Below are 27,010 nucleotides of genomic sequence, written 5' to 3'. Positions count from 1 at the left end.
CCACAGTGCCTACACACCGTCACGGTTTTATCCACTAACCTCTTTCCTTCATCATTATATTTGACAGGGAAGCCAAAATGCTCCCATACAGGGGATTTAAATGACGCGGGGCGTTCAAGCTCCTCCGTTCCTCCGCTCGCCATGACCACGCTGTGTGTGGACTGAACATGCGCAAAACTTTTTTTTCCATAAATCAATCCGCGGATCACGTGTGTGCCGAACCGAAGATATTGATCCGAACGGATCACGGATCAATGATGATCCGTTGCACCACTAGATACCACCAGCAGAGGGAGACATTCATTGATAAATGAAACACCATACCAACCCAACAACAGAGAAATACCAGACACCACCAGCAGAGGGAGACATTCATTGATGAGTGAAATACCATATCAATTCACTAGCAGAAACATACCTGATGTCACTGAAGAAGAAATACCGGATGTCAACGACAGAGGGAAGCATTTGATGGAGAAGCAAGAGGAATCAAGAATATTTTCAAGCAGTCCATGGAAGGTGTACAAGCGGGTGTCTGGGAACCTTTGTTTAGAAGATCTTGAAGAAAAGCATACACAGCCAGCCTGGCTCAGAGAAGGAGGGAGACTGAGAAGGTCAACACCAGCGACTTTTCATCCCACCAACCCATTCAGTGATGTTTTGAACAGTGACCTTCAAGTTTCACAATGCCCAATCTTGATAAAAAACCAGAAGCCACATTATGTGCCATGGGCCACACTGGACCTGGATGGATTAATAGCTCGTCTGCCAGATCTGAATGAAGGAGCTGGGGGAGGGGTTCGCGTCCTGGAGGAGGAGACGACAGGGAAACTACTGGCCTTGGGAGGCATTGTTTGCCAAGTGTGTGGGTGCATCTAAACTGAATGAACTTTTGAGAGCCTTAAGGTTGACTCGTGCAATTGATTCTCCAGAGTTGGATGCAGAACTCTTTGACAAACACTGACAGGATATGTGGCGTGAACTTAGGAAAGAATACCCAACCCGCATAGACCCAAAGGCACTAAAGGGAGATCAGATGGGGGAGACAGAAAATCCAGCCACCTACATACAGAAACAATTAAAAAGATGGAAACAAGAACTGGAGAAAAATCCTGAAGAGGATCCTGTGATGGCAGCACTCTTCAGAGATGCTATTGTCGACGCCTTGCCACCAACAGTGAAATCAAAGCTCGAAGATGTAGTCGGATTGCATTCAAAACCTCATCGGGAGTTCTGTGAATACGTTGTACACAGCATCGAACAACACAGAAGGAGTGAAATGAAGTTGAGAACTCAAGAGAGGGAGTTGCAGAGGAAGTTGATACAGCTACAGCTGGAAGAGCTAGCAAAAACAAAAAAGAAGACACAGGCCGTGGTAAAGGACCAAGAAAGGGAACAGACAGCTGTAATGGCGCCTGTAAACACAAATCCTCAAGTAGTACCACAAGCAACAATGGTGACTCCCGCCCAGCCTATACCAGGAGGTGTTCATCAACAACAACCTGCACCTATTGTGGTTTATGTGAAACCAGAACAGCAGGGAGGAGGACAGAGATTTCAACGAAAAGGGAAAGGAAGACCAAACTCACAATCAATAAATTGCTGGGGATGTGGACAGAATGGACACATGAGGAGAGACTGCACCAGCCAACCATGGCCAATTAACCAAGGCCAACAAGGCCCACAATGGCAAAGACAACAAGGCAGAACCAGGCAACAACAAAAATGTCAGCAGCCTCAACAACAACAATTTCAACAGCCTCAACAACAACTATTTCAGCAGCCTCAACAACAGCAACCTCAACAGCCTCAACAATGGCAGAGATCGCAGAATCCTGAGTGGCGCAACCAAGAGCCACAGCACCAAGGGCCAGTCAACCCATGGCATGGCTCAGATACAGAATACTAGGGATTTCCAGAAAATCCTACGGGGAGGGGTCAGCATCCGATGCTAACATGGAGCGCTGATCAAGAACCTATGCTGCAGGTTGATGTTGAAGGCAAAATGACACCTATGATGGTAGACACTGGAGCAACTTATACTTGTATAAATCCAAATTATGCCTCTCACCTCCCCATGTCTGGCAAATTTACAAAGACAGTAGGATTTTCGGGAAAAATGCAGCTGATTCCAGTAACAGCTCCAGTTAGTCTGAAAACTAAAAATAAAGAAGTAACCATACCTATTTTAATATCAGAACATACGCCTGTGAATTTATTAGGAAGGGATGCATTGTGTAAATTGGATATGCAGATACTTTGCTCCCCAGACGGTATTTACATTGAAAACTGTGGAGTGAAGCAAATGCTCATGCAGACACCACAGGCCAATGTCTTCTGGATTGGAGAAATAGAGGAAGACATAGAGAAAACAATTGGAAAATGGGGAAAATTTATAAGAGAGCAATTTGATGAACCATGGACACCATGTTCAGAATTTCACTGCACAATGAGATATGACCCTGAAAGAAAAACGGACTTGGAAGACAGATGGCTCAAAGAGACAAAAGGACATAAGGTCTCAATGACCTCTCAGCATATAGTCATAGGACCACAAGGAGCAGCCCTACAAATTGACGAATGTGAATTCACCAAGAAATGGTTTGGTGTTCAAAACTCGGTTCCCCATGTCACACTCTACGTGGGAAAAGAAAAAGAGTCAAAAGATCTTGGTCCGATGATGAAAAAAGCAAAAGGTATCGCATGGGAAAACACAGATAATCCATTAATATTTATGTCAGCTGACAAACTTTACATGAAGATTGTGTGCACCACATTCCTAGAGGGAATCCCGAAAGAAGTGGAAGTGATTGCTAAAAAAGACCTGGAAGCACCTAGAGAAACAAAGCATCCAAACACTGAGCTCCTAAAAGAAATGGAAAAACTAGTTCCTGAGAACTTATGGGCTACACACAGCACTGATGTGGGTAGCATTTTGTCAGCCAGCCCTGTTATAATCAAGATAAAACCAGGTGCCAAGTTGCCAAGAAAATATCAGTACCCATTACGGCCGGAGGCCGTAGAAGGTATAAGAGAGACGATTGAAGGACTGGTTACAGCAGGCATGTTGGTTGAAACTTCCAGCTGCTGTAACACTCCAATTCTTCCTGTAGCTAAAGCAGATAAGACAAAATGGCGATTGGTACATGATTTAAGAGCCATTAACGAGATAGTGGAGGACTACCCAGCAGAGGTGCCAAATCCACATACCCTACTCACCAATATACCAGCAGATGCAAAATACTTCACCGTAATAGATCTTTGTTCAGCATTTTTTAGCATTCCATTAGCGGAGGAGAGTAGGCACCTGTTTGCGTTTACCTATGAAGGTAAACAATACACATACAAAAAATTAGTCCAAGGGTACAGGCACTCTCCACATATCTTTAATCAACTACTAAAAGCTGACCTGGAAAACTTGGTAATGGACAGTACGTTAATTCAATACGTGGATGACATATTAATCTGTTCGTCTTCACTTGAACAGTGCCACAGAGACTCAGTAAAAGTATTGAGTAAGCTAGCAAAAGGAGAACACAAAGCTTCAAAAGCAAAGTTGCAATACTGTCTACTCCAAGTGGAATACTTGGGAAGAACAATTGCTTACAAGACACGAGCAATTTCACAGAGCCAACTGGAAGGCATAAGTAAAGCGCCCTTGCCACAAACAGTACGCCAGATGATGACATTTTTGGGCATGACTGGATTCAGCTCAGAATGGGTGGAAGATTATGCTGTAAAGGTAGCACCTTTGAGGACAGCAATGAAAATAACAGGACAGCAAAACTTGAGAGCTAGGATAACATGGACTAATGATGCAATGATAGCATTTGAATCAGTAAAGAGAGAATTGCAAAATGCACCAGCATTAGCCCACCCAGATTATTCAAAACCTTTTCACTTGTATGTGGCCAATAGGAAAGAAGGATATGCATCGGCAGTCTTGATGCAGGAAACATGCAAAGGCAGAGGAAAGCAACCAATTGCATTCTATAGTACACGACTGGACAGCGTTGCTCAGGGGTATCCACCCTGTTACCAAGGACTCGCAGCAGTCAATTATGCATACGAAAAAGCTTCTTCATTGACCATGGGATATCCAATCTATGTGTATACGCATCATAAGGTAGTGGAGTTGGTGGAACAAGGCAGATTTGTTCTAACACAGGCTAGAAGTCTGGCCTATTCAGCTTTACTTACATACCCTGATATAACAATAAAACATTGTGCTACAGTAAATCCAGCCAACTTTATGCCTTTGGAAGATGAAGGAACGCCTCATGAATGTGTGGCAGAATCACTGCCTTTTACCAGACTCAGACCAGATTTAGAGTCAACTCCATTAGTAAATGCCACGGCAGAGTATTTCGTTGACGGATCTTGTTTTAGAGATCATTTAGGCAATCATGCGGGATTCTCTGTAATAAGACAAGAAGGAGAGAACTTTGTTCCAGTAATCTCACAGCACTGTGAGCAACCGTGCTCTGCACAACTTGCAGAACTAAAAGCCTTGACTACAGCATGCCAGACCGGAAAGGGGCAAGCTGTGAATGTATATACAGATAGTGCATATGCTCATGGAGTATGCCATATGTATGGAGCTGTGTGGAAACAGAGGATTCAGGAAAAGCGATGGAGCTCCAATACAGCATGCATAACAGATAGTGGAACTAATATCAGCAATGATGCAGCCAAAACAGCTGGCAATTATTAAGTGTCAGGCTCATAAAAAAGGAAATGACTTTGTGATAAAAGGAAACAATGCTGCGGATTTGGAAGCTAAGAGAGCCTCAGGATGCCTAATTGCAGTCATGGCACCCTTGATATTGATACAGCCAGAACCACGTCCTGAAGATCTTGCCCGAATACAGGACCAAGCAAGTGTTACTGAACAAGCCACATGGCTACAAAGGGGGACAACTAAAGACACAAATGGGATATGGAGAACACATGAAGGACTAATAGTTGCTCCACATGTGCTCTTGACTGTGCTGATATCTGATTCACATGGGTTTGATCACTGCAGTCGAGGAGAAACACTCCGAAAGATCAGAAAACAGGGATACTGGTCACCATACATGCAAGCAACAGTTGATGATTGTCTAACTGGATGTGACATTTGTGCTCAAAACAATGTCAGAAAAGGGACCACTGCACCCATAGGTCATATACCTGTACCAGAAGGTCCTTTTAAGCATTTAGTGATGGACTATGTTGACATGATAAAACCAGTAGGAGGGAAAAGGTACATGTTAGTAATTATTGACAGATTCAGCAGGTGGGTAGAAGCAGTGCCATCAGCAGACCAGGGATCTGGTACTGTGATTAAGTTCCTAACTAGGGAGGTCTTCCCTCGCTTTGGAATTCCTAGTGAGATAAGTTCGGATAACGGCAGTTCATTCATTCAGAAAACTGTAAAGACAGTTTTGCAAAAGTTGCGAATTAAGCAGAGATTAGGCTGTATTTACCATCCAGCTTCGCAAGGGATTGTTGAACGCTCGAATGGGATTTTGAAGGAGAAGATCAATAAGATCTGTGCAGACACAAAATTGAACTGGGTAGATGCGTTACCGTTGGCTCTAATGAGTTATCGCATGCAGACTAATAGGACTACCAATTTGACACCGCATGAAATGCTCACGGGTAGGCCAATGCCGGTACCCTACTTAAGAGGCCCTTACGATGGACCACCATTAGAACAGTTGCAAGTTGAGTTAAGATCATATATGAAGCAATTGAGTGTTATACATGAGGCTATATCTTCACAGGAGCACAGACGAGAACCCCAGATAGACGAGGAAGTCCCCTGTGCAGTTGTTCCAGGTGATAAGGTATATCTAAGAGTATTTCGCAGGAAGTGGAATGAACCACGGAGAGAAGGGCCCTACACAGTAGTAAGAGCTACACCAACAGCATTACAGGTAGAGGGAAGCACCACGTGGTATCATTTGAATCATTGCACCAGAGTCCCTAGAATAAGACAGAGAGCTCTAGAACCAATAGAGGCAAAACTTCAGTCAGAAGAGTCTGAGGAAGAGCTTATGAACCAGGATGAGAGACCCCAATCTGCCAACGACCGTAATGGAAGCAGAGATACCGTGGAGTCAACCTCGGAGGCTCAGCCTCAGCAGGAGCCGCTCTCGGAGGCGCAGTTGGAGCAGGAGCCAGTCCCGGAGGCGCAGCAGGAGCAGGAGCCAGTCCCGGAGACACAGCAGGACCAGGAGCCGATCTCCGAGGCACCACAGGAACAGGAGACAGGGGAGCAGGTCCAGGAGCCAAGAGAACCAAAGGAGTCGGAAAAGGAATTGGACCAGGAGCCGCGACAGGAGTCAGAGCAGGAGAGAAGACACGGGTCCATTGGAGAACAATCTGGGGAGAGGGTTGTGTCAGATCCTGACGTACCTAGAGAACGCAGCCCAGAGGGAGATAGAAACGATCAGAGAGAGACCGAGAGGAGAGAGATCACACAGAATAACTCATGGCAGGACGACACGTGGCCTGGTCCGAGTCAGGAAGGAAATCCACGAGATCTTGATCATAGCATTGACATTGATGAACTTATTGCAAGCCTTGCCGACAGTGGGGAGTTACCAGATGACCACCCAATGGCCGCAGAATTCCCTTCAATCAATTTCGCAGACCTTGAATTGACAATGCCAGATTGGAACCTGTGAAAGAGAGCAACCGCAATTTGAGAGACTGTTAGACATTGCAGAGCATAATGAGTGGTACAAGTGGGCTCGTTTCACAGTAGAACAGACTGATCTTGCAGATTGTGTGCTCTGTACACCATCACCTATGAGTAAATTGATTGTTGTGCCAAACCCGTTTGATTTTAGAAACTGTGCTAGATATTACTCCAAAAGTTGCACCATCGAGAGGCAGGCGGTTCCCTTTTGTCCTGCAGAATGTTTAGCCATGGCTAGTTGACCAGAAATGCAACATCATGTTGCCCATAGACGATGGGGGGAGGAGTGTGTAAAGATAGATGTGAGAATATCACCTATTGAGGTGGAGGCACCAACAATCTATGACATAGATTACTCATTGAATTATGAGTGTTTTAATAAAACGAGTAAATCTAATGGAATCCAGGTAGGGATGTTCCCAGGCAAATGTGTAACGATCTGGCATCTGGATAAAGAAATGTTTGCTGAAAAAGAAACAGCAGGATATTTGAATAATAGGTTTGCCTCTGCCACAATAACTGATAACATGAAAATCATAGGTTGGGAAAATTGTGAGAATCAAACATTCGCATGGCCATTAATCCGACCATTTGAAAAACAGATTGTGCCTATAGCAGATTATTTTTGGGTATGTGGGGATAAGAAATTAAGACCAACACTGCCTGAAAATTGGAATGGAATGTGTGCAAGAGTGAAGCTACTGCAAGACATTACCATGTTTCCCTGGAAAGTCAACAAGACTTCAGAACCTGAACTAACAAAAAAGAGAGTAAAGCGGGCATATGAAATTTATCCCGACATCTTTCTAGACTCAATTGGGCAACCAAGAAATATTCCAAATAAATACAAAGCAAGACATGAAGTCAAAGCAGGATTTGAATCCATTTTCATATGGATTTCACAGAACAAAAACACAGAGTGGATGAACTACTTGTATTATAACCAGCAAAGATTCATTAACTTCACAAATGATGCACTTGATGCCATAGGAGAACAGTTGGCTCCAACTAGCAAAATGGCCTGGCAGAATAGACAAGCACTAAATTGGCTTTTAGCAGAAAAGGGAGGTGTTTGTGTAATGTTTGGAGATGACTGTTGTACATACATTCCGAACAATACTGCCCCGGATGGGTCTTTCACAAAAGCAATGGAAAAGTTGAGAAACTTGAGAGATGAAATGACAGCCAATGCTGGGTCAGACAAAGAAATTGGAACATGGTTGGATTCAATTTTTGGATCATGGAGTTCGTGGCTGATTAAAATAGGAGTCTTTGCTGCAATAGGGCTTACTCTATTTTCAGTAGTGTTTTGTTGTCTGTTACCAGTTATAAGAGCTATGGTGGTAAAGGCAACAGATAAACAGATGATGTTGAGAAACGACTTCAGTACATATTCCAATAATGCAGAGAACATGCTAGACATGCTGACTACCATAAGCGAGCATGAGGAGTACGAGGAGGAGGTCTAGCAAGGTGTAGGAGAAGTGTCCCACGAATTGCTTATTGTTTTTGGACAGAAAGGGAGAGAGTTTAGAATTGTATTATCATATATGGGAATAGTTTAGACATTATCTTAGACAATATTAGGCAAGTAGTTAGAAAACTTTTGTTTAACTTTGTTTATTATTTTTACATCCAAACTCATATATCATTGTTTTATTTTTGAGTGTTCTATAACCAAAACCATTATGCGAGTGCACTTGGTGCACATGTGTGCATTTTTATTATGTTTTCTCAGAAAGTGGGAAAGCTGCCCTTACTGTAAAGTTGGTGAATCAAAGATGTGAAGGAGCTGAGTGGTGCTACCTTCAGAAAAAGGCCAAGCGGTCACCACAACTTCACCCGTAGTTGATCATTCCATCAGGAAGAAGCTAAACAGAAACTACTTTCATCAAAAGAACCAGATTCATATTTCACCAACAACAGACTATATGTGGAAGCAAGCAGTACCATTGACAGATGATGATTACTTTCTACCAGGCTTTAAAACCCCAGAAACCAGACGATTTCCTTTTGATCCATTCTCATCAGAACGAGCTAGTACACTCCTTGGACTAAGTCAACACCAGACTCTGTTGAACATTTTGAATGAAGACAGCAGTATACTGGCAGCATTTGCTACCGTAGCAGAACAACATCAGTTCTCTATAACCATCCTGGGAACAAGCTCAGTGGTTGGTCATACAAGACCAACACTTCGACCAGTGCTTGATAGAGCTACAGGACATATAACTCTACAGTGCACCAAGTTTGATTGTACTACTTGGAGATATACTACGACCTTCTACGTTTTGAATTAAGACATTGTGTGATCATGAAACATCAACTACAGCAAGAACGAATGATGACAAGTTTTCTTACAGCATGTGTGACAATATTTCTGATTTACCTTGGCAGTCTACCACTGATTCTGTATCAAAACACAATAAACGAAAACAAGACCAAAGTTACCTCTAATCAAACTACTTCACAACATGATGAGGCGGCAAAAGACGTTGAAGAGAACTTTGGAAACTTGAGTGATTATTTACTATCAAGAAGAGGATCATCATTCCACGAAAAACTGAAAGTCAACATCACAGAAAGACACATTGTTTCAAACGGCACCAATGACTTTGTTGATCCAGAACGTTTTGCTGCTGTGAATTACACTAGGGCAACCTACAGCCAATACAGACTATGACAGAAAAGACATTATGATGAACTGTTGAACAGATCCTTGGACACCTGGATAGACCATAAGGAGGGCTCTCCACACCATTATGCAGACAACCTGTGGTGGAGATTGACTAACCACACAGTGAGAATCAACAACCCAAGGAACTGTTATGTCTGTGCACAGTTTCCTCACAGCACAGCGGCAGGAGACTGGTGGCCTCATCAGGACCCAGACACAGTGGAGAAATTGGCTCTAGTAGCAGTAGCAGCAGCGTCCTTCACAACATCTGACACTTTGTATTTCAGACAACATGCCAATGAAACCATTGAAAAGGTGAAGATTATCAACCGTGTGTTTGGTCAAGTGGCTACAGTTCGACACATACCAGACAAGTTGGTGTGTTACGAAAGATCCAAGGGACTGCAATGTGTGGGAAAAAATCCAAGGGAAAAGTGCTCTATTGTCCATAATGAAGTTACAACTAATCAGACTACCCGACAGATGTGTCTGACATGTCTGAGGATGACAGCATTAATATATCCTTTAAAAGTAGACGTCAATGAATGGAACCAACCTAATTTGACACAAACAATCATGGCACTTGAGTTCTTGTTGTGCGCTGAATGGATCAGGAGTCAGTGCTTAGCAGTTTGCTCCTCACTACATATACCAGATGGACAAGGAGCTGGAGTGTTACAAGAACATTACTGGCTGTGCGGTTACAGAGTATACTTATCACTACCTAGAGAGTGGACAGGACTGTGTTCCTTGGTACAGCTACACGGTGGAGCGATCATCATACCACATGAAATGATAACACAACAACAGAGGACACGAAGAGAACTGTTTGATTTCCTATCTAATAGCCCCGTGCCAAAGAATCATCACATCTGGACAGTGGCAGAGAAAGTTTCAGCTGCTTTTAGTCCTATGTTGGGGGTAAGCTCATTGATGAAGGAAGTTGAGATCACCAGATTTGAACTTACATCATTTATGAATACCACGGACATTGTCATGAAAGGCATCAAGGAGGAGCTACGTGGACTATGATTGACTGTGTTGCAAAATCACTTGGTCTTGGACCAGTTGACAGCAGCAAAAGGAGGAGTTTGTGCTGTCATTGGAGAAACCTGTTGCACCTATATTCCAGAGAACGACGCAGATGGACATCTCATCGATGAAGGGATGAAAAACATTTCATTGATGGTTGAGACTTTGACCAAATCTGAGTTTACCTCAGATATTTTTAACTGGGACTGGATTAAGGGTGTTTTCACCAATATGAAAAATGTAATGTTACTTGTGGTTTGCATTATTGCATTTCTTTTATTGACATTATGCATTTGGCCATGTATAGTGAAGTCATTTCAGCGAACAGCTGCAGCCGCTGTTCCGAGCCAGATGATTGTGTATGCTGTATCACAACATAGCATGGATAATACTCACACATATGCTAATATTTACTAAGGGTCAACAATTATATTAAGTTTAGAGGGTTTAAAACAGAAAAACTCATGGTATTAAGTATTTACAGAATGGCGGAAGGATTTTTAATATTGCTTGCTAATAATAACCTTAGAATTATTATAACATTCACTAAATGCACACGCAATTTAATTTTTTTATTTTTAAGAAAACACTTTTGAGCACTTTTATCTATTATTTGATATTGCATTTTAGGTTAGTATGAGACTCCCATAGTTAAGGATAACATCTGATTGGAGTGTGAGGCTTTTCAGCCTCAAAGGGGGGATTATATGGTGGTTTTTCTATTACAGTATTAAGTTTTTCTATTGTTTTTCTATTATTGATTGAATTTTTATATGAGACAATGCATTTAAACTAGTTATAGGTCTCACACACTTCTCTAACACAGAAAAGACTATGAGTCTCATAGCAAAAAGACCATGATCTCATGGGTCAAAGGTTACAGGCCAAGTTGAACATCAAACAGCACCATAAGACATCCTTTGCACGCAAATGCTTTGAGCACACACACAATATGTACTCTTCACACGAGATCTGGTCTAAAATGCATGGTAGTTTTTGAAGTACATGTAAGTTTGGGGTAGTAAATGACAATATGACATTCATTCGCATTTCAGAGATGGATGTGTTTGTCTGTCATACAGTAGCAACTGACAAAATGACATACATCCACATTTTAAAGATGGATGTATGTACATATATTTTTTAATCCTTTAAAAGGTTTCGCCACAGTTAAAAGTTAACGTAAACAGTTTGATATATAACTGTGGAAAGTCAAAAGAGGATAGGCAAACAAAAATAAGTGATGTCATGTAGAACCTGATTGGGAGAAGATGATGTCAGGTAAATACGATTGGTTTAAACTGTGATAACGACTTGAGAACAGTGTATAAAAGATGGAGTCAGAAGTGTAATTGTTGGGCATCTTCAGATGAACTCTGTATGTCTCACTTTGCTTGCTCGAGCAAATAAAGATTGAAACCTCTTGAAACCTGGCTCTCTGGTCGTCGTGAATTCTTTCAACATTGGCTGATCAACTTTTCGCCACGACAGTATCCGTTTCTATTCATAGAATAGCTGCGTTAAGTCTGTGCCTCTTTGTTAAAGATGATTTTTATTGGTGTTCAGAAATCGCTGCCATGCCCTCTCTCTCTCTTTCTCTCTCTCTCTCTCTCTCTCTCTCTCAGCGCTTCCTAGCGCATTTGTGTTTCATGTAACGTTTTTTGTTTTTTTATGCGATCGTCATTGTTTTGTTTACCATGTAGAGTAGAGTTTAATAAACAACCATATATATTCATTTGTGATGGGTTTTCTGTATTCATGCTCACAAACTTGGTCCCTTTTTACGGTGTTTCGATTTACGCTACCTTTGCTCTAAATCCTGTTTGGTAAAGTCACGTTACTTATGGCCATGAGATAATGTAAAGTATATAATATCATTGAGGTATTTGCTGGACGAATACATACAAGTATTGTTATGCTTTATATTACTAATCAGAGACCGTAAAATATGTATATTTGATCATGATTATTATACGTATTTTCCTTTGAGCTAAACTAATTCCTTGACTGAAATTGATGTTTTAAATAACTCATTTCATGGATATGATCTTGAAAGATCTGGTGGAGAACCATATTTGGTGAGCTATGCTCATCAATATAATAACGTTAGCTAAAACCGCTACACAGGTAAAAAATGTCTCTAAAGACAGCAGCAAGTTCATAGGCACATGCCTTGAGTACCTTCCCAAGAACTCCATTAGGGCCCGCAGCCTTCCTTTGATTTACTGACCTGAACACCTGTCTCACCTCATATTCCTGTACAGTCAGTGTCTGAGTGCCTGTAGCAGGAGATGTATGTTGGAGTGGAGACTTCATTTCAAAACGTGCAAAGAAACAGTTTAGCTCCCCTGCCAGTGATGCGCTGGTGTTACAGCCAGTGGTGGCGCTGCCATTGAAGTTCGTAACGTGCTGCACTCCCTGCCACACCCGCCTTGGGTTGTTGCCAGTAAAATGTTCCTCTATCTTACTCTTGTAGGCCAGCTTAGCATTTTTGATGCCTCTTTTTAGGTTGGCTCTCGCGACACTGTAACGAGCCCTGTCACCTGATTTGAAGGAGAGTATGGACTTCTGACGTCATCCAGGGTTTCTGGTTCGAGAAAACCCGGATGCGCTTCTCCTCAGTGACAATGTCAGTACAGCTGGCAATGTAGAACAGAACAGTTTGTGTGTATTCTGCCACATCCTGGTGTTTAAATAAGTCCCATTTAGTCCTACCTAAGCAGTCCTGTAGTTGGAATAGTGCTCCCTCAGGCCAGGTTTTGATGGTTTTAGTAGTTGGATTTATCCGTTTCCTGAGGGGAATATAGGCTGCGACAAGGAAAAGTGAGACATGGTCAGATAGACCCAGATGCAGGTGAGGCACAGCTCTCTATATCCAAGCTTGATATTAGAATACACACAATCAAGTGGGTTACTTCCTCTAGTGGCACATTTTGGAAGGACAGTCTTTAAACACGCCTGGTTAAAGTCACCAGCTATAATATGAACTCCATCAGGAATAGGCCCTCTGGTGTTTACTAATAATACAGCATTAGGTGAAATGTAGACAGCAGTAACAACACAAACTGTTAGCTCCCGCGGCAGTTAAAGGGTCTTAATATGACTGCCATGGTCTCTATATCAGGTGAACAGTGACTCTCTATTATACGGCTCTGTGAGCACCAGTCATTTAGTACATACAGTACATGCAAAGTCCTCCCCCTTTGCTCTTACCAGAATCCATGGTACGATCCCCGCGATATAATGTGCGGCTTGCCAGCTGTACAGCAGAGTCGGGAATCCCCTGATGTAGCCAGGTCTCAGTTATTATAATCATACAACAGTCCCGTATTGAGTTGTTGTTGGCTATCAATAGCTCCATATCGTCCATTTTGTGTTTGATGGACCTGGAAAGGAATAAACTCGGAAGCGATGGTTTATGTGGCTATTTTCTCAGCCTAGAGAGTAGTCCCGCCTGGCAGCCTCGCTTTTGTTTTCTCCCTGGGGATCAGAGGACAGGCCTAACGGATGGTAGTCAAAGAACTTCCCACTGTTGCTGAGAGAAGCAGCCACTGGCTGTGGTTGAAACGGAAGGACACAATATGGGCTGCCAAATGACCACGTAATAAAATGGTGTTGTGTGTTGTAATGTTACATCATACGAATCCGGGGGCACTGAGCATGCTTTAACGGTGCCAGTGGGGCTATAACAGCCTTAGCCAACGGGTTGGCACGAATGGTTGCAACGAGGTTATGGCAATGTGTTGTCGTGGCCTAATGGTTAGAGAGTCGGACTTGTGACCAGAAGGTTGCCGGTTCGATTCTCAGGGTCGGCGGGTAACAACTGACCTTACGCCCACTTGCTCCCCTGGCACTGCAGTTATAGTTGCCCACAGCTCCGGGTGTATGTGTGTTCACGTGAGTTCGCTTCTCACTGGACAGGTTAAATGCAGAGGTCACCATAGCTGACAAATAGGTTACTTGGAGGTGTTACGACCCTGAGTGTTCTCCTTGCCTGATGGTGGCAGGTCAAACGAGATGTAACTAGCTATATACGTTCCTGTCATGTATGTCAAATGACGGGAAAGCCGAATCAAAAAATTCCATTGGCTCCTTTACAGCCTATAGCTGCGGTTACAACTCCTTTTGAATATTTAATTGTTGACTGTGTTGGCCCATTACCACGATCTAAGGTGGGACATGCTTATCTATTGACAATAATGTGTCAGTCTACCCGCTATCCTGCAGCTTATCCTTTAAGGTCAATCACTGCAAAGTCCATTTTAAAAGCTTTGACAAATTTTATGTCTATATTCGGAATTCCAAAGAATATTCAATCGGATCGAGGTTCGAATTTCATGTCTCGATGTTTCTCAAAAGTGATGTAACAACTCAAAATAACTCGTAACATTTCAAGTGCTTATCATCCACAGAGCCAGGGGGCGCTGGAAAGGTTCCACCAAACCTTGAAATCACTTCTGAGATCCTATTGTGTCGAACTCGATTCTGACTGGGAAGAAGGACTTCCTTGGATGTTATTAGCTATTCGTGAAGTCGTACAAGAGAGCCTTGGGTTTAGTCCTAATGAATTGGTATTTGGACACACTGTCAGGGGCTCTATAGCTACTTTGTCAGACACATGGTACATCTCTGAACCACCAACTAATGTTTTGGATTATGTGAATAGTTTTCATTATTGGCTCTATGAAGCTAGAGCTATTGCTCAACGAAAATCAGGAAAGTCTCAAGAGAAGATGCGGAAATTGTTCGACCGTAAGGTTAAGTTCAGAGAATTCCAGGTAGGCGATAAAGTGTTGGCTCTGTTACCCGTTTTGACTAGTCCATTCCAGGCTAGATTTACGGGGCCCTATACGGTTGCGAAATGTCTCCCCAAGAACAACTATATGTTAAATACTGTACACCTGATCGCCGTAAGAAATTACAGGTTTGTCATATTAATTTATTAAAACTCTATTTGACTCCTGTAACCTCCTTGTTTGTTGATGTTATATCGACCACCTCATTTGTTGATCAGGGCTCTTCAGGAGTTTCGGGAGAACTGGTGGAGAAGTTGGCTCCAGTGGGTACAGGAGAAATTAACGGACCTTCACGAGGAGTAGTGGAAGGGCGACTTAATAATTCTGAAATTTTTGCAAATTTAGCTCATCGTTTATCTCATTTATCTGAGGCGGAGAAAGTAGATATAGTAAAACTGGTAGGTTCGTTTCCTTCACTTTTTTCTGATGTCCCTACTCAACTCAACTCAACTTTATTTATATAGCGCTTTTACAATTTTAATTGTTACAAAGCAGCTGTACATGAGACATATTGACTATAAGCAAAATAATTAAAGTTGTACCTGCAAAAACAAGAAAAGGTTGAAAACACAGAAGACAGACATACCAATATACAAAACACTCCACACACACAATATGCACACGTACTAACACACATAGACATAGAGACACACACACACACACACGGATGCGCACGCACACACCACACACACACAACACACACACACGTACGTACACAGACAAGTACGCACACACACACACACCAAGCTCAGTGAGAGCACACATTTAGGATAAAGGAGAGAGAAGCACAGGTCAAATATAACAGACTATAAATTCCTATATGCAATATTAATTAAGTAAAACTTTAAAATTCTAAAGCAGCCCCCCGGTCAGGCAGATAGCAAACAGTATGCAAACGGTGGCGAGGAACCCAAAACTCTAATCGAGAAAAAAAACCTCAGGAGAACCCAGGCCCAACCAGGGGATTCCAGTTCCCCTCTGGCAAAAGCTGCTGCCTCTGCACAAGCTCCAGAGAAGCTTGCACAACAAGGCTAAATAAAATAAATAAACTTAATAATAAAATAAATTATAGTTTAAGATTATCATTAATAATCTAATAGCATTTGAATTTTGTGGTGAAGACATGTCAAGAGACCGCGTCCTTCTTTATCCAGCTCTATCATCTCAGCTCTTGTCAGGTCCCCACTTCCCATTCTCCGCTCTACCATCAGGTCAGGCCATGAACTGCATCCTGCTCGCTGTGGTAACCTTGGAACAATGAGACAAGACTGGCTGAGAGTAGAGTACTGTTCTGTACTCTTTGATGCAACAAGTACATCAGTTGTGTTTTTGGTTCCGGTTGATCTAACTAATGCAGCCTAAACCCTCAGAAGATTTATATTATGGAAGTCAGTGTATGCAAGATTAAAAAGATGCGTCTTTAGTCTAGATTTAAACTGACAGAGTGTGTCTGCCTCCCGGACAGTGCAGGGAAGACTATTCCAAAGTTTAGGCGCTAGATAGGAAAAGGATCTACCACCTGCACTTGATTTTGAAATTCTAGGTATTACCAACTGACAGGACGCCTGAGAGCGTAATGCACGTGAAGGACTGTAATACAAAAGGAGTTCATTCAAGTACTGAGGAGCTAAACCATGTAAGGCTTTATAGGTAATAAGCAAGATTTTAAAGTTAACGCGATGCTTTATAGGTAACCAGTGCAAGGTTGACAGAACCGGGCTAATATGTTCATACTTTTTTGTACGTGTAAGAACTCGAGCTGCCGCGTTTTGGACCAATTGGAGTTTTTGTAATAAGCCTGCAGGGCAACCACCTAACAGTGCATTACAGTAGTCTAGTCTTGATGTCATGAATGCATGAATTAACTTCTCTGCATCTGACATTGACAGCATATGACGTAGTTTAGATATATTCTTAAGATGGAAAAACGCAATTTTACAGGTGTTGGCGACGTGGCTCTCAAATGACAGATTACTATCGAATAGAACGCCAAGATTCTTTGCTGACGACGAGGGTTTTATGGAACATCCGTCAATAGTTAAACAGTATTCTTGGTTGTTACTTATAGCAGTTTTCGGTCCAATAAGTAACACTTCCGTTTTGTCCGAGTTCAGTAATAAAAAGTTGTTACTCATCCAGTTTTTTATATCGACTATGCATTCCATTATTCGATGGAACTGCTGTGTTTCATGAGGCTTCGAGGAAATATAAAGTTGAGTATCATCAGCATAACAGTGAAAGCTAACTCCGTGTCGCTTTATTATATCTCCTAGAGGTAGCATGTATAATGCGAAGAGCAGAGGCCCTAAGACTGAGCCCTGTGGTACACCGTACTGGACTTGCGATTTGCGTGACACCTCATTGTTTATTGCTACAAATTGAAAACGGTCGGATAAATAAGATTTAAACCATTTCAAAGCTATTCCCTTAATGCCGACATAATTTTCGAGTCTATGTAGGAGTGTGCTGTGGTCAATGGTATCGAATGCAGCACTAAGGTCTAGCAGCACCAATAACGAGATACAACCTCGGTCAGACGCCAATAGCAGATCATTTGTAACTCTGATCAAAGCAGTCTCTGTACTGTGACATGCTCTAAATCCAGACTGGAATTCTTCATTGATGTCATTCCTTTGGAGGAAGGAGCATAATTGAGTTGAAACTACTTTTTCCAGAACTTTAGATATGAAAGGTAGATTCGATATAGGCCTGTAGTTCCTTAGTTCTCTAGGGTCGAGTTGGGGTTTTTTGACAAGGGGCCTTATAACAGCCACCTTATATGCTTTAGGCACATGTCCTAATGTCAGAGATGAGTTAATAATACCAAGAAGAGGATCTATAATTTCTGGGAGCATCTCTTTCAGTAGATTTGTAGGTATAGGGTCTAGTATGCATGTTGTTGATTTAGATGATCTAATAATTTTAGACAGCTCATCTTGATCTACGGTATAAAATAATTGCATTTTCTCCTTAAGGGCGCTGTAGTTAGTTTGTTCAGCGGGTTTCACTTCTGATTGCATTGTTATAATTTTTTCTCTAATATCTTGGATTTTATATGTGAAGTAGTTCATAAATTCATCACTGCTATGCTGATATACAGGATCAGAAGTCACTGACGATTTATTTTTTGTTAATTTAGCCACCGTGTTAAATAAAAACCTAGGGTTGTGCTGGTTTTCTTCTATTAGTGATGAAAAGTAGGCGGATCTAGAAGTTATTAGGGCTTTCCTGTATTTTCGAATACTATCCTTCCATGCTGTACGAAATACCTCTAATTTAGTTTTCTTAAAGTTGCGCTCCATTTTTCGGGCCGCTTTCTTTAGAGCCTGAGTGTGTTCATTATACCACGGTGTGGGGCTGCCATTTTTAATCTTCTTTAAACGTAGTGGAGCAACTTTGTCTAGCGTTACCGAGAAGGTGGAATTAAAATTTTCAGTGGTAATGTCAAGATCTTCAACGTTATTTCTCATGATTTGAGACAATTCGGGCAGATTATCGAGAAACGCATCTTTGGTAGTTGAAGTTATTGTTCTACCATATTTGTAACAATGAGTTTTATTTGTAGCCGTAGGCCAGTGAAGCAAACATAATACCAGATAATGATCCGAAATGTCTTCACTCTGCTGAAGGATTTTAACGTCGTCCACATTTATACCGTAAGACAGTATTAAATCTAAAGTATGATTACGAAGGTGAGTGGGTCCTGACACATGTTGACTAATGCCCATGGAGTTAAGAGTGTCTTTGAAAGCCATTCCTAAGGCATCTGTAACGTTATCTACGTGGATGTTAAAGTCACCAACGACAAGGAGTCTATCTGCGGCCAGTACTAGTTCTGATAAGAACCCACCAAATTCTTTAATAAAATCTGTGTGGTGCCCTGGAGGCCTATATACAATAGCTAGAATCAATTTAAAAAGAGTTTTATCTTTAGTATTAGGTGTTGAAACATGAAGAACCATGACTTCAAAAGAATTATATTTAGAGTTCGACTTCTGGGAAATGCTAAGAGAGTTATTGTAAAGTGCTGCGACACCTCCCCCTCTGCCTTTTAGACGAGGCTCGTGTTTATAATAATAATCTTGGGGGACAGATTCATTTAAAGCAATATAATCATCTGGTTTTAGCCATGTTTCTGTCAAACAGAGCATGTCTATTTTATGATCTGTTATCATATCGTTAACAAAAAGTGCTTTATTAGAGAGAGATCTAATATTTAGCAATCCGAGTCATAACAGTTGATTATCTGTATTTTGTTCATGTTTAGTTTGTTTAACGTTTATTAAATTACTTTCAAGAGGTTTACGCATTATTTTATGTTTGCTAATCCGGGGGACAGATACAGTCTCTATTTTGTGATGTTTGGGAGAACGGATTCTCGAACCCATCTTGTTGAGCATGACATTGATGTGGGAACAGCTCAACCAGTGAAACAACATGCCTATCAGGTAAACCCTGTAAGAAGGGAATTACTCCAGAAAGAGGTGGACTATCTACTTGCCCATAATTTAGCGGAACCCAGTTATAGTTCCTGGAGTTCTCGATGTATTCTGGTGAGTAAACCCGATAATTCTGGTGAGTAAACCCGATAACCCGAGTAACCCGATTCTGTACAGATTACAGAAAGATGAATTCTCTAACAAAACCTGATTGTTATCCCTCACCTAGAATTGACGATTGCGTTGACTGTGTTGGTTCTGCAGAGTTTGTTAGCAAGTTTGATCTTCTAAAAGGATATTGGCAAGTGCCTTTGACATCTCGTGCTAAGGAAATGTCTGCCTTCGTTACACCCGATAGTTTCCTGCAGTACACTGTCATGCCTTTTGGCGTTCGCAACGCTCCTGCTACATTTCAGCGATTGGTAAACCAAGTACTGTCGGGATTGTTGGGATGTGAGGCTTACTTGGATGATGTCGTGCTGTTTAACTCTTCTTGGTCCGAACATCTCGACCAAATTCGAGAATTGTTTATACGTCTGACAAATGCCAACCTAACTATTAATCTTGCTAAATGTGATTTTTGGGAATGGAGGGATATTATCGAGGGTTTTGTCGAAATTTTGCGAGTGTGGTTGCTCCTCTGACTGATTTGTTGAGTCCAAAGAAACTATTTGTTTGGTCAAAACAATGTCAGTCTGCATTTGATAATGCTAAAGCTCTCTTGGCTAATTCTCCTGTACTGGTTGCTCCAAATTTCCAGAAGTCTTTTCTTCTAGCGGTGGATGCCAGTGCTTGTGGTGCTGGTGCTGTCTTGTTGCAAGAAGATACCGAGGGAATTGAACATCCAGTTTGCTACTTCTCAAAAAAATTAAATCGACATCAACAGGTTTACTCTACCATTGAGAAGGTGGCTTTAGCTCTTGTGTTGGCTGTTCAACATTTTGACATTTATTTGAGCTCACCTTGTGGACCCATTGTTGTGTATACCGATCACAACCCTTTGATATTTCTGGACCAAATGCGTGGTAAAAATCAACGTATTATGAGATGGAGTCTCACTTTGCAACCTTTCCATCTACAGATTAAACACATACGTGGCCAAGATAATCTAATTGCCGATGCTCTTTCACGTGTCTGGTAGATGCACGTATGGGCTGTGAAGATTGTTTTTTTCCTTTCTTTCCCTCCCTCTTCCTGTCTCTCCGATGTCCTAGGGCCCAGGAGATCTGGGGTTGAAATGGAGTGGGATTGAAGAGATGAGTATTCACAGCCTTAATGAATTTGTTTTTGTTGTGTTCGTTGCTGTTGTTGGGTTTTTTTTCGGTTCTTTAGGGAACCTCTATTTGGATTGGGAGGTGATACAACCCTGAGTGTTCTCCTTGCCTGATGGTGGCAGACTGTGGGAGGAGAGTATATAAGGACTGGGAGTGTTCCTCTTGCTCTCTCTTTCCGGCTAGCTGGCTCGCTCACGTTCTTACTTCTCTTTCTCGGGAGCAACTTCTGCCATCTGTTGTAGAAAAGATAATGTTTCTTTATTTGTTTGACTTGATATCCACCTAATATATATTTTCTCTTTTTGTTTGTTTCCTTTGTTGTTTTGGTTTACCCCTAGACTTTGTTTTATATATGTAATAATTGTGTTAAAAATTAAAACCATATGTTAAGTTTGAACAACCGTGTGTGACCCCATCTTTGTGTTGCGGTTTAACAAACGAGCTGGCCGTTACAGAGGTCCAGTGGAGGATAACCAAGAACTGTCCATCCAGTTATTTCTCGCATACTGAGGCTTCGGACATACTATTCATGACTCATACTCATTTAAAGGGGTGGTATGACATGGCTGCAACAAATATTATTGTTTGTTTTAGATGTAATGCAATGTGTATTCACGATTTAAGGTTCAAAAACACTGTATTTTCCACATACCGTGCGTGTTTGTATCTCCTCTTTGCCCCGCCTCTCTGAAACACGCAGATTTTTTACAAAGCTCATCGCTCTGAAAGTGAGGTTTGCTATGATTGGCCAGTTAACCAGTGCGTAGTGATTGGTCGAATACTGCAAGCGTGTGACGGAAATGTAACGCATCTTACCATATTTGGAACATCAGGTTACAACCAGGGCCGGATTATCCAATGGGCATTATGGGCACAGGCACAGGGGCCCATGCGCGCTTGGGGCCCAGGCAAGGGGAAGAAAATTTCACATAACAGAGTTTAAGCCAAATTCATTTGTGTGCGCACATTGAGGTGCACACAAAAAACATTGTTTCTGAATTAGAAAATCTGTCTTTTGATTTAATCCCTTTTTCGAGCCATCTACCGGCTTTTGTTCAGAAGAAGCACATAGCGACAAATCTATCCACTTCTTGGATAACCTTAGTTTTCATTCAGAGGGAAAATGTCGCCAGTGATGCCCCGCGAGCGCGAGGTCTCTCTTTCCCGGCGCAGGGATCCCTTCTCTCGGCGTCACTCTGTACAGTGAGTGGCAGGAAGAAGCACCACCGTACGACAGGTGACTCGTGAATAAAATGAGTACAAAACAGCGTTTCCAACAACCTGTCACTGTTATCGACTGTTTGGATATATAAATATGAACAAATTTCATCCGTAAATATGCACATGGTTACCATGAGGCTGTGTGAAAGAACATTTAACTTTAGCCGAAATCACCGCTTTTTATATTGTGAGTTGTTAGACGATGTCGCGTCATGAACTGACAACAGAAACTGAAAACACAGTAGGCTATGTCAATGAGAACGGTTTTATTGTTGTAAACATGAGTTGATATACCCTCGCGGCTGTCTTAAATCTTAAAAGGTAAGCGTTTTTTACATTTATTTGGTGGTGCTTTCTTGCCAATTATGAATTATTTTATATTGATATAATGTTGATCAGTAACTGCCCTACTTTACCAATATTAAGCCTTCATTATTAGATAATCCACAGTGCTTTTACTTACATTGCAAAATGTTGACATACGCACACATATGATGATGTCGTAATATATAGGCTAAAGAATTATACTTATAATACTCGTTAATGCCGTTTACTGTAACACATTACACGCTTAAATAAGAACGTGAGTCGCAAGGTGCTTGTTATACAAATAAAGTTTAACAAATAGACAAAATACTCTTGAAGTACAATCATTGACAAAGACTGCCCATTTATTCTTAGAAAAATAAAGATGAAAATATTTGAAAATTGCACTTAAGAATATTCTTAAAAACTTTCTGTAATTTATCTTAAGAAAGTTCTTATATTTTCTCTTAAGAACAGTTTTGCATGTCCTGCATGTTTGTTTGTGAATTATGGAAGAATCTGATAGAACTGAATTGATAGGTGTGGTAGTGTGTGCTGCTTGCATATGCCAGTGAGTTACAGTATGCAGGGAAATGTCTTAATATTGTTGCAGCTGGTCCAGAAAAGCATTGTTGCAATCATGAGGTGTAAATCCTGTATGATGGAGGATGTGTACAGGTGTTGATATAGTCCTTCAGGTTGTGATCATAGTTTGTAACTTGTCAATGTAATCCTGTAAAAGATAGAGGTGTTTATACGCGTGGTACCCTATAGGTTAATTAAAAACTTTATTGTGTGCATGTGTATGTGGGGGGGGTCCATAAAACACTTGTGCCCAGGGGCCTCTGAATTCTTAATCCGGGCCTGGTTACAACGCAATTGTACTGACAGTTACGCCCATCTTACTTGCGTATACATTTTGGCGGTCTTATACTGTGTCCCAATTCGCATACTATCCGTCCTAAATAGTATTCGAAAATAGAATTAGTATGTCCCAAATCGTAGTATGTTGAAAAGAGTATTCCAAAGATTCCCGGATGGTCTACTACTTCCGGTAGAAATTCGAATTGCAGAATGATGCACACTCTAACGGCTAATATTACCTACAACTCACCACGAGTAGGCAGAGTTAAGTGACGCTACACTGCATTAATAAAATTAAATAATTGATGCGTCACTAAATTAATCAATATAAGCACAGAGTTAACACAACATATGAAACAATGAATGAATAAATACTTAAATGGAAAGAAGAGCTGTATTTTGATGTGTGTTACAGTTAATGGCCACAATGTTGTCTAGGCAACAACGGCCACTTCCGTTTCCTGTTAGTATGTCCCAGTGTGTGCATATTGTTTTGCTACACACTAAAATGTATATACTTTTCCTTAACAAAAACAGTACATACTTTTAGTGCATAGTATAAAGTAGGCGAATTGGGATGCAGCATTAGTCAAATCATACCACGAACTGATGTAGATTTGTGGGGGTGTGGTTACACGAGGCGTTTCAGGCAGGTCTGGGTGAGCATTCGCTTTTAGATAGAATGCATCTTTTGTTCCGACACTTTAATTTTTGCAATTTTACGTGTCTAATACATGTATGTGCAACTTATAACACACCAAAGACACAGAAAAACACGTATTCGCGCCATATGACTGTACTGTTAAATAAAGATGGCCAGAAAGGTATGCTTTTAACAACTCTCTTTAATCTTTTCACTTCCGCCTAAGCCTCCCGCTAGGCAGCACTAATCGCTCACCCCACGATCAGGCATGCCCAATCATTACCGAACGTAATTTGTGAACAACATATATTCCTTACAGTGAACACAACATTTCCCCCCCCCTTTTAAGTTGACAATTATGAAGAGAAAAAGTAACAGCATAATAACACACTTAACCATGTATAACCCAGAACACACCATAACACTGTTTGCTAAACATGGAAGGCGGTGATAAAGTCATTCAAGTAACAAGGCCGAGATCTGTCCCGCACTGGCCGTGGGGAGAAAGAGTCCTGACTTGGAACCAAGGGGCCTGAAAACCCCGGGGTCGCACCAAGCAAGGGTGAGGCAGGAGAAACAGGGGCTTGGGGCAAAGAGTCTACATCATGACTATCAGCCCGGGCTGTTGCAAGTTCCTGGTCAGGGGAGGAGAGGGTTTGTGGCAGGAGCTCTCTGCTTTGAGGACAGACTGGAGTCGGTACAGCTACTTTCTTAAGGCGGCTAGCGTGCCATCGGGTACCATCTCCCAAGAGATATGACGCCCTGCCTATCCGACCAGTAACCACCAGTGGAGTGGACCAGAACGAAGCCAGTTTGGTGCTCCTGTGGGGTCTGCGGACTCTTACCCAGTCATGAACGGCAATGTTCGGCTCCTTGGCACGTCTAAGCTTGTCAAATCGTAGTTTCATCTGCTGCTGTTGGTGAGTGACACATGCTTTAACCCCCTGGGGAACTTTCTGAGGCGTAACCGGGCAAAGTCTGTCCAGTGGCAAACTGAGTTCTCTGCCCAGCATAAGAGAAGCAGGACATACTCCAGTGGTGCTGTGCTGTGAGGCCCGATAGTGCAGCAAAGTAAGGCGAATGGCTTGGTTGAAAGTGTATCCTTAGGCCAGGTGTGCTCTAAGGCTGTTTTTCAGAGACTGGTGGAAGCGTTCCACACCACCATTAGCTTGGGGATGATAGAAGGTGGTGCGAATGTGTTGGATACCTCTGCTACTCAGGTAAGACACAAAGTCAGCAGACACAAACTGAGGGCCATTTTCCGTCGTGATAGTTTGTGGGAGGCCCCAGCGGGAGAACAGAGAGTCCAGAAAGTCCACAACAACCTGCGAGGTGACTGAGCCAGTGGTCGTTAGTTCTGGCCACTTGGAGTGCAAGTCATATGCTACCACTAGGTAACGCTGGGTATGGGGAGCACCATGAATCTCCCTGCAGATATCCAGTTGCAGATGTTGCCAAGGACGGTTGGGCCAGGCCCAGGGGTTGAAGAGGAGGGGAGCATGGTTTGCCTGTCTTTCCACTCACAAGGCAGGCCGGACAGTCTTTAACCAAAAGTTCAATTTCTGTGGTGATGCCCGGCCACGAAACCCTGTCTCGGCAACGCTGTTTGAGCTTCACTATGCCCAGGTGCCCCTCGTGCGCCATTTTTAGCACACACGCACGAAGAGGACCTGGGACCACAGTACACAGCCCACGTGCCACACATGTGTAATTCCAACAAGATAGCTCATCTTTGACACGAGCAAACGCAGACAAGTCTCCAGAAACTTGTGAGGGCCAACCATCCCTGATGTAAGTGAGAGAGGATAGGGTCCTGCTCTGAGGCAATTTTGAGCTCATGTAGTGAAACCACGCTCTGCAGAGGTGTGTATAGAAGCTGGATGATGTCTGTTTCTGGGATAACACTGTTTTCTGCTGTTTCCAGAACTGGGACAGCGCGATACAGAAGGTCAGCCACCACGTTTTCACGACCTGGTGTGAACTGGAGGTTTAATTGTACTGACGGAGCCGATCGTACCAGCGGTGTAGTCTCAGTGGACTATGACCTGTACCTGAAGTTGCCAGTAGTGCCACTAAGGCATGATGGTCTGTCCTCAGTTTAAAGGGGCGGCCATACAAGTACAGGTTCCATCTTTAGCATGCCCACATGCACGCCAGTGCTTCCCACTCACCCATGGAATATCGTTGCTCTGTTAAGTTGAGGGCCCGGGACACGAAGGCTATGGGCCTCTCTACCCCATTTTGCACCTGTGAAAGCACGGCGCCAATGGCTGTGGCGTCACAGGTGACCACGGTGGCACAGGTGGTGCTGAAATGTGACAGCCTCTGTACAGTCCTGTGTCCACATCCAGGGCTTGCCTTTACGGAGTAGTTGGCATAGAGGGGCAGTGGTGGTCGAATACTGTGGAAGGAACTTTAAATAGTAGCCTGTCATTCCTAGGAAGGAAGCCACCTGAGCAGGTGAGGTCGGTTCTGGGATGCGCTGGATGGCCTCCACGTTAGACTGGAGTGGGGAAACGCCCTGTTGTGATAACTTAAACCCCACAAATTCAATAACTGGCACAGCAAACAGACATTTTTCTGCATTTAGGGTGAGCTTGTGCTTAGTCAGTGCGTCAAAAACCTTGTTGAGCCGCTCGTCATGAGTGTGCAGTGTGGGCCCATGCACAACAATGTCGTCGAGGTAAATGACGACACCTGGTATCCCGGCCAGTACAAAAGGTCATGACCTTTTGGAAACAGGAAGGGGCAGAGCTAAGGCCAAACTGCATCCTGGTATAACGGAAAACTCCCTCATGTGTCACAAAAGTTGTTAGGTTCCTGCTGTCCGTATGGAGGGGAACCTGCAGATAACCTTCTCTCAGGTCCAGCTTAGAAAACACTGTGGAGCCATAGAATTGGTCTGTGAGTTCCTCCGTCATTGGTAGGGGGTATTTATCGGGAATTACTGCTTTGTTGACTTGCCGTAAGTCCACACAGATGCGTAAGGCCCCCGATTTTTTCTTAGCCACCACAAGGTTTGAAACCCAGGGCGATGCATCCACAGGCTCAATGATGCCAATGCCCAGCA

This window comes from Triplophysa rosa, linkage group LG13 (genome assembly GCF_024868665.1).
Source record: "Triplophysa rosa linkage group LG13, Trosa_1v2, whole genome shotgun sequence".
Classification (NCBI taxonomy): Eukaryota; Metazoa; Chordata; class Actinopteri; order Cypriniformes; family Nemacheilidae; genus Triplophysa; species Triplophysa rosa.
Note: the sequence above shows the minus strand (reverse complement) of the source record.